This window comes from Equus quagga, chromosome 10, assembly GCF_021613505.1.
Source record: "Equus quagga isolate Etosha38 chromosome 10, UCLA_HA_Equagga_1.0, whole genome shotgun sequence".
In the NCBI taxonomy this organism is placed as follows: Eukaryota; Metazoa; Chordata; class Mammalia; order Perissodactyla; family Equidae; genus Equus; species Equus quagga.
In genome coordinates this window covers 2,346,684-2,354,421 of record NC_060276.1, presented here as the reverse complement: position 1 = coordinate 2,354,421, position 7,738 = coordinate 2,346,684, and positions in this window count along the sequence as shown.

Genomic DNA, 7,738 nt, shown 5'->3' with positions numbered 1-7,738 from the left:
TCATCCCCCTTTTTCCTTTGCATGTTGAGCGGGTACCCCCTACCCCACGCCCCTGAGACCTAGCTGCCTGCCAGGCTGCCATGGCCCATGAAGATGCCACCCCACCCCGTGAAGATGCTGCCTAGGCTGCCCTGGCCTGTGAAGATGCTGCCCTGACCCATGAAGATGCCGCTCACGCCACCCCAGCCAATGAGGTCACCACTGAGGGCACCCCCGTCACTACAGGAGATAGCAAGGCCTCCCCCCCGAAGGAAGACATCACCGAGGCTGTCCACGCCAGTGAAGAGACCGATGGGGCAGTTCCTGTCACAGTCGACCCTGGAGAGGCTGCTCCTGACCCCCATGATGCTGCCCAGGCCGCCTGGGCTCATGAAGATGCTGCCCAGGCTTCCCTGACCTGTGAAGACACCGCTGACGCTGCCCCGGCCCGTGAAGAGGCCGATGACGCACCTCCTGACACCCGTGATGCTGCCATGGCAGCCCCTGCCCCTAAGGAGACCACCAAGTCCTCCCCTGCCCCTGGGGAACATGAAAATGGTCCTACTGGTGCAGGGCTAGGTCTTGCAGGACCGTCAGAGGCCTCCAGGGGCCCCACCCCTGCCCAAATGGTCAGTGCTTCCAGGGTGGGCCCAGAAGGTCCTGGCTGTGACCCAGAATGCCTCGCTCAGGTGGGAGACCAAGAGGCCCAGCAGACCCCCGAGGAGGGGCTCATCCAGAAGGTGCCGGGAAACGAGGATGGGGCTGAGGAGAGAAGCCGGCCCGAGTCCTCCTGGGGCAAGTAGGCTCAGAAGGCCCAGGGGCCTTCTCTCCCGGGCAGCAGAGCCCTGGAGGCAGGGGGAGGCGAGGCCAGGGCAGCCGCCTCACCCCACATGGGGACCAGGCTGAGGGAGGGGCCCGTCCAGCCCAAAGCAAGCCCCTGGCCCCTCATGATCCCCAAGGGGCCCTGACCCTCACCATCAGCCCCTCCAAGTGACCAAGATGACCATATGTTACCCCAAACGGGCAGCGGAGAGGTGTGCCCCCACCCGAGGCAGCACCACAATGAGCCCGAGCCCCAGCCCTGTCCCAAGCCCTGCCAACTCAGGCAGCCAGCCTGGTGGCTCCCCCAAGCGGCAGCCCCGGCCTGGGTGAGGGGTGCCTGAGGACGTCTGCCACGCACATGGGCCTGGGAGACGTTAGGGGTCATCTCAAGGGTGCCAGCTGTCTGGGCCTCCCAACAAGGGGATCCTCATTCACTGTCACCTGGGGCAGGCTTCTCCCTGTTCTGGGAAGCCCACTTGTGTCTCCGTAGACCCTGTAGTGACCCACGTGTCAAGTAATCCACCCCCAAAACACACACACACCCCTCATGATTTCTCTGCAGAGCTGTGAGGTATGTGTGATCCCAGGGTTGGGGTCCTGGCTGAGCGGGCAGCCCCCTCTCGGCCCTGGCACGTGCTGTGAGCTTCAGTGCCAGCCCGGGCTCTGCTCGCTCTCGTCCAGTGCCATGAGCTCAACTCTGCCTTCTCGGTGGAGATTTAGGCCAACTGCTGCTTGTTCCTGTGGAGATGTGTGCTTATCTGAGCAGTGGCCCCCACCCCACCCCAGAGTCCCCGAACCCAGTCCCAGGAGATGCCTGGAAGGATGGACAGACGAGGGCGTGGCCGGCGCTCACCCCGGGACCTCGGGAAGGAAGAACTGGAGCAGGGACATGGAGGGGCTGCGGCAGGCTCCACTGGGACTGTGGTCTCATGTGCCAGCCTGCTGTTACTTGTGGCTCAGTTTCCTGGGCTTGGTGTGGTGTCCCCTGTTGTATTTTCCAGTGTCCTGTGACTGTCTTGTGTGGCCCATAGGGCAGGGCCCCACCCCAGCCTGTCAGCCAGAGGGGGAGGGGGTGCCCTGGAGTGAGAGGGCATGGCCAGCGTCCATCATCCTGGCAAGAGGCTGAGCATGGGGGCCCCAGGAAGGGAGACTGGTGGGAAGGCTTCAGCATGGGGGAAGCTGAGGCACCTCATTAGGGTCCCCGGGAGGAGGGGGGGCCTGAGACCTGTGGGCTATAGTGGCTGTTAGAGGTCTGCTCTGTGTTGTTATTCCCTTCTCTTCAACGGTTTCAGTAAGTGGTTCTCTTCAATAAATTTCATTGACTGTTTCAGCTGAGAGTCGCCTCTGCTGTGGGCAATTGAGGGAATGGTCTGCTGGGGGTGAAGCAACAGTGGCCCGGTCAACATTGGCGTATGTGTGGAGCAGGGTCACTGAGGGCTTTGAGGTATCCTAATTCCACAAGGTGGTCGACATTCAAGGAATAGTGGCTAAATGAACCAGGCAAAGGAATGGAGCTAGTCAGTGGTACTAGTCGATAGAATGCTGTGGGGACAAGCAGTGGCTGCTTGGACTCCCAAGGAGCAGGGAGCTTCCCAGGAATAAGGGAAGGGAAGGAACAGCAGCCGGGAGCTAGAGGCCCCAGCATCCCTCACCATCTTGTTGGGGCTCAGGGCATCGAGACCTTGGGCATCAAAACCCGGCCAGCTTCTCAGTGTATGTGTGAGTGAAAGTATGTATGAGTTTGTGAATGTGTGTCAGTGAGTGTGTGTGAATTGTGAGTGAGTAGGTAAGACTGTGAATGTTTTAGTGAATGTTTACGGGTGTGGGCATTTTTGAGTATGTATTAGTTTGCACATGAGTGTGTGGGGTGTGAATGTGTGGATGTGTTTGTGTATCAGTGGGTGTGTGTGTCATGGAATGTATGTGAGTGTGTGTGAATGTGTATGTGAGTGAATGTGTCTAGGGGGTGAGTATGTATGAGTTTTTGAGTGTGTTAGTGTGTGCATGACAGGGTGTGAGTGTGCAAGTGTATGCTTACGTGTGTTCGTGTGTATCAATGGATATATGTGTCAGTGAACGCATGTGTGTGTGAATGTGTTCATGAGTGAATGTGTCTGGTGTGTGAGGTATGAGTGAGCGTGTGTGAGTTTGTGAGTGTGAGTGAATGTGTGCTAATGGGTGAGTGTGTGTTAGCGTGTGAGTGAATGTGTGAGAAGGTGTGTGAGTTTCTGTGTGAGTGTGTGTGTTAGATGGTTGGTGGTTTTTTATTTGAGGAATCAAATAAGAGAGCTGGGAAGAAGGCAGAGCAAGGCACTTGTTGCTTCTTCACAAAACAGGGGCGAGACTTCTGTTGGTGGCGGGCTGCTGAGCCCTACAGCTGGGCCTACTCTGCAGTCATCCACTTGCAGACCCTGGCACCTTCCTGTTTTCAAGGTTCCTACTGTCGTGTATGTTGCTACTGTCGTCGTGTGATCAAAGCCTATGTGAACATCCGTGTGGGAGTCTGTTTTTGTGGGCATTTGTTTTCCTTTCTCCTGGGTAAATACCTAGGAGGGCAATGTTTGGACCACAGGGTGGAGCTATGTTTAACTTAATGAGAAACTCCACACAGATTTCCAAAGCTCTTATGACAATTTATACTCCCATCAGCAGTGCCTGTTTCTTGGGGTTCTCAAAAAATTTTGCGTTTCCAGCTTTGAACTTTTAGCTGTTCTGGTCGGTGACTCATTGTGATATTAATTTGCACTTCTGTGATGACTAATGATATGGAGCCCGTTTTTGTGTGCTTATTAGCTATCTTCCTTAGTGAAGTGCCTGTTCAAGTCTCTTGCCCAGTTTTCAGTTGCGGTCTTTGCCTTTTTTATTACCGAGTTGTGCAGGTTGTCAAAATACTCTGGATGTGAGTTCTTTGTCAGATATATGTGTTGGGAATATGTTCTCCCAGTTGTGTCTTCCCTATGCGTATTCTTAGTGGTGTCTGTTCATGAGCAGATGGATTTAAATGATGGTGAGGTCCAGTGCATCATTTGTTTGCCTTTATAGTGACCACTTTCTTGATCATGCCTAAGAGATCTTTGCCTGGCCTACATTTGCAAGGGTATTGCCCTGTGTTTTCTTCTAGAAGATCTGTAGTTTTAGCTTTTGCATTTAGGTCTTATGGTGTACCTAAATGAATTTTTGTATTTTGGGGGAGGTATGGGGTCAAGGCATTTGAAAAGATTTTCGTTTTGACACTGATTTTATTTGGGGTGTTGGTCAAAAATCAGTTGACTGTGTGCTTGTGGGTCTATTACAGTGTTCCATATTCTCTCCTCTGTACTTTTCAGTTCTCCATTTGGTTCTTCGTTACTGTTGTCATTTTCTATTGAGATTATTCCTCATTGGTTCCTTCATTATACTCATGTTTGCCCTTTCGATTCTGGAACACATTATAGCTGCCTTTAAGTTCTCACGTGCTAGTCCCATTGTTCTTGCCACATTTTCCCCTTGGTTATGGGTCACGTTTTTCTCCTTCCCATGTCTAGAAACTTTTGCATGGAGGCTGGACGTTTTAACCATTATGTTCTTAAGTGTCTTGGTTTTGTTCCAGCAGGCAGTTTGTTTACTTGCAGACCAGCAGGAGCCTTTCAAGGCTTGTTTTTAAGCTTTGTTAATGTAGGTCTCATAGGGCTACCTGAGCCTCCCTCCTAATGTGTGGCCTTTCTGGGTTCTGTGATGGGTATCTGGGCACGTCAGTGTGGTCTCTCCACTCTGACTGGTGGGAACACTGGGTAAGCTCTGGTAGTTCTCCAGCTCACAGCTCCTGGAAGGCGTTCTGTGCCCAACCTTGTGTGTCTCAATCTGAGCATGCAGAGTTAGTAGGCAGTCATAGATCCAGCGAGAACTTTGTGCGGTACTCTGGAGCTCTTGCTATGTCCAGTTCCCTTCTCTCCAGTATACTGCTTGCAGAATGAAGTAGCACCTGACTCCACAACTCGCCAAGGCTGCCACGTGCTGCTTGGATTCTCCCTCCCTTTGCCATGGACTGGAAAGTGCCTCCACGCCAGTAGCTGAGCTGATCTTTGGCCCACCTTGATTGTTTGCCTTTCTGTCAGCCCTCGCAGTCCTGACAAGCTCCCCACAGTCGAGGCACTCACTCTACAGTGGATGGAGTCGAATGTCAGAAGATATCTGGGGCCTGGAGAGAAGGTTAGTGTGGATGGGGCCCGGGGTGATGGATGGAGGGGCAAGGAGAGAGAGCAGGTCCACAGGGAGGTCAGATGGGGCCACCATGAAGGGCCTGTGGTACCCATGCTAAGAACTGTGGACTTCTGCCCCAGATGTGCAGCAGGCCACTGGAATCTCCAGGCTAGCATCTCTGTCCTGGAAGTTTGTGAAGGAGAGTAATGACCTGCTCGTGTCTGTGAACTAGAAAGGTTGGCAAGGAAGCAGTGTTGGGGATGGACTAGAGGGAGCACTTGTGTCACGCCGGAAGTGGCTACAGAGGTCCAGGAGGTGAGCGAACCCAGGGGCCACTGAGGAGGAACACCATCTGGGATTTGAGAAACACCAGAGCTGGGAGTCAAGCAGATTCCTGTTGGACAGGGCCCCTTTGCTGACCCGGACCAAACTTCTCCATCGGAAGCCAGTATTTTGCCTGGCTGTCCCCCAGTCGCTCGAGGCCACTGTCTTTGTCAGCTAGTGCCCCCTTCCCTCTAACCCAAAGCTGCAGGCCATGGGGGCACTCCATGTCCCGAAAGGGAGGGCCTAGGCTCTGCCTGGAGGCCATGTGCTGCTGGCCGCCTTCTCTCCTCTGAGTTGACCCTGAAAAGACTCAGTTCTTCCAGGGAGTGTGTGAGGACCACGAACTCAAGCAGGCCCAATTCGGCCCAGCTCTGCCCTAGGAGGTCATCCCAATTGAGGCCAGGCATCTTATTTGCAGTCATCTGTCACTGCTGGTCACAAGTGTCCTACTGGATATTGCTCACAACCTCTCTGCTTACAGGGAACATTTCTTGTGGCATCCCCTCCAGGGATCCTGATCCCTGCCCCCCTCACACACACACTCATGATTTGGAGGAGTCAGAGGCTGGTTTCTCTTGTGGCTGACTAGAGCACTGGGGAAATCACCTTCCATAGAGCCACCAAAAGGACACAGAGGAGGGGCCTGTCCTCGGAAGCCCAATTTGGAGGCAGGTGACAGAGCCTCACAGCATAGCAAATGTACATGGCCAACTCCAGCCAAACCTCAGGGTTTCCTTGGCAACCAGGGTCCCAACCAACCGCCCCACAACATGTGAGTGAGCCAGTGCCGAAGGAGAAAGCCAAGCTATTCCCTTGGACAGGCTGTGGATTCCAGGGGAATCCAAACTTTCCCAGATGTATTAGGCTCCTGGGACTGCAGTAGAAGTTACCACGAACTGGGTGGCAATCTCGCAAAGAAGAGAAATTTATTGTCTTACAGTTCTGGAGGCCAGAAGTCTGAAATCAAGGTGTTGGAACTGTTTTTTCCTCCTGGAGGCTGTGAAGGAGAATCTAGCTTCTGGTAGCCTTGGATTGTGGCCGTGGAAATCCAATCTTCACATGGCATTGTCTCTCTGTGTGTGTCTCCGTGTCCAGATGTCCCCTTTGTATAAGGACGCCAGTCACATTGGATTAGGGGGCCCACCCTACTCGATCTCAACAAATCTGCAAGGACCCTGTTTCCAAATCAGTTCATCTTCTGAGGAACTAGGGGTTAGGACTTCACCATCCAGACTTGGTGGGGGAGCACAATTCGGTCCATAGCGCCAGGTGCTCCATAACGCAGCCTCAAAGATTATGGTTCATATGGCACTAAGCATGGGACTAGCTGCCAGAAGAATTAATTTTTGGCAGTAGAGTCTTTTCTCTTTCTTCATGACATGAGGAGAGGTTGACCATAATGTCTAATAAAATTAAATGGGTTTATTTCTGAGGTTTACCTAATTGTGATTTATTTATTCCCCAAAGACCAACACGAGACTGGAATACACACGCAAGGATGCGTGCCATTATAATGCCTTATTTGACGGGGCTGACCCCGTGGCCAAGTGGTTAAGTTCGCGCGCTCCGCTGCAGGCAGCCCAGTGTTTCGTTGGTTTGAATCCTGGGCGCGGACATGGCACTGCTCATCAAACCACGCTGAGGCAGCGTCCCACATGCCACAACTAGAAGGACCCACAACGAAGAATATACAACTATGTACCGGGGGGCTTTGGGGAGAAAAAGGAAAAAAATAAAATCTTTAAAAAAAATAATGCCTTATTTGACAACATAAAATTTTAGTTAGAAATCCCATAAGTTTATAATAAACTAGGTGATGAGAAACAGCCTTATTGTCCCGTTTTATAATTGATTAAAAAATGGATAAGGTATATTACCTCTATAGCATTTAAATCTCGATATTGACGTTTCTAGTAATATCTATGTTCAAAGAAGTGTCCTATCATGCATTTCTTAGTGGTTTAAAAAATATTCTTCCAACTACACATTAACACAATTATTTAATTTGAAAAAGCAAGTCAGATTGTTCTGACAGAAGTTAAGGCTGATTTGCCTCATTGATGTGACAACGATGAGGGCTTTTCCCAGTGAAGTTTCATGGCATATGTTTCCCACATATTGAATGAGCTAGATCTGCCACTTTAAGGTTTTGACGGCAATATGTTGAAGACAAGTATAAGGTAAGAGCATTTTTATCCAAAACTAATTGTTGTCAAAAGTGTGTTTAAATTAATAGTCAGTGTGCCCAGACTTTTCCGAGTAAATCACATGAAGCAGAGTACTTCTAGGTGAAAGAGTAAGAGATGGAATCCATAGCCATGTCTTTGCAAAGGTTTTTTGGTATATTTCTCAGACATTGCGAAATGAAGGGCTCTAAGGAGCAAGGCCACGTGGCTTCCAGTGTTTTGCAACGGGACTTAATCGAGTTGTCAGC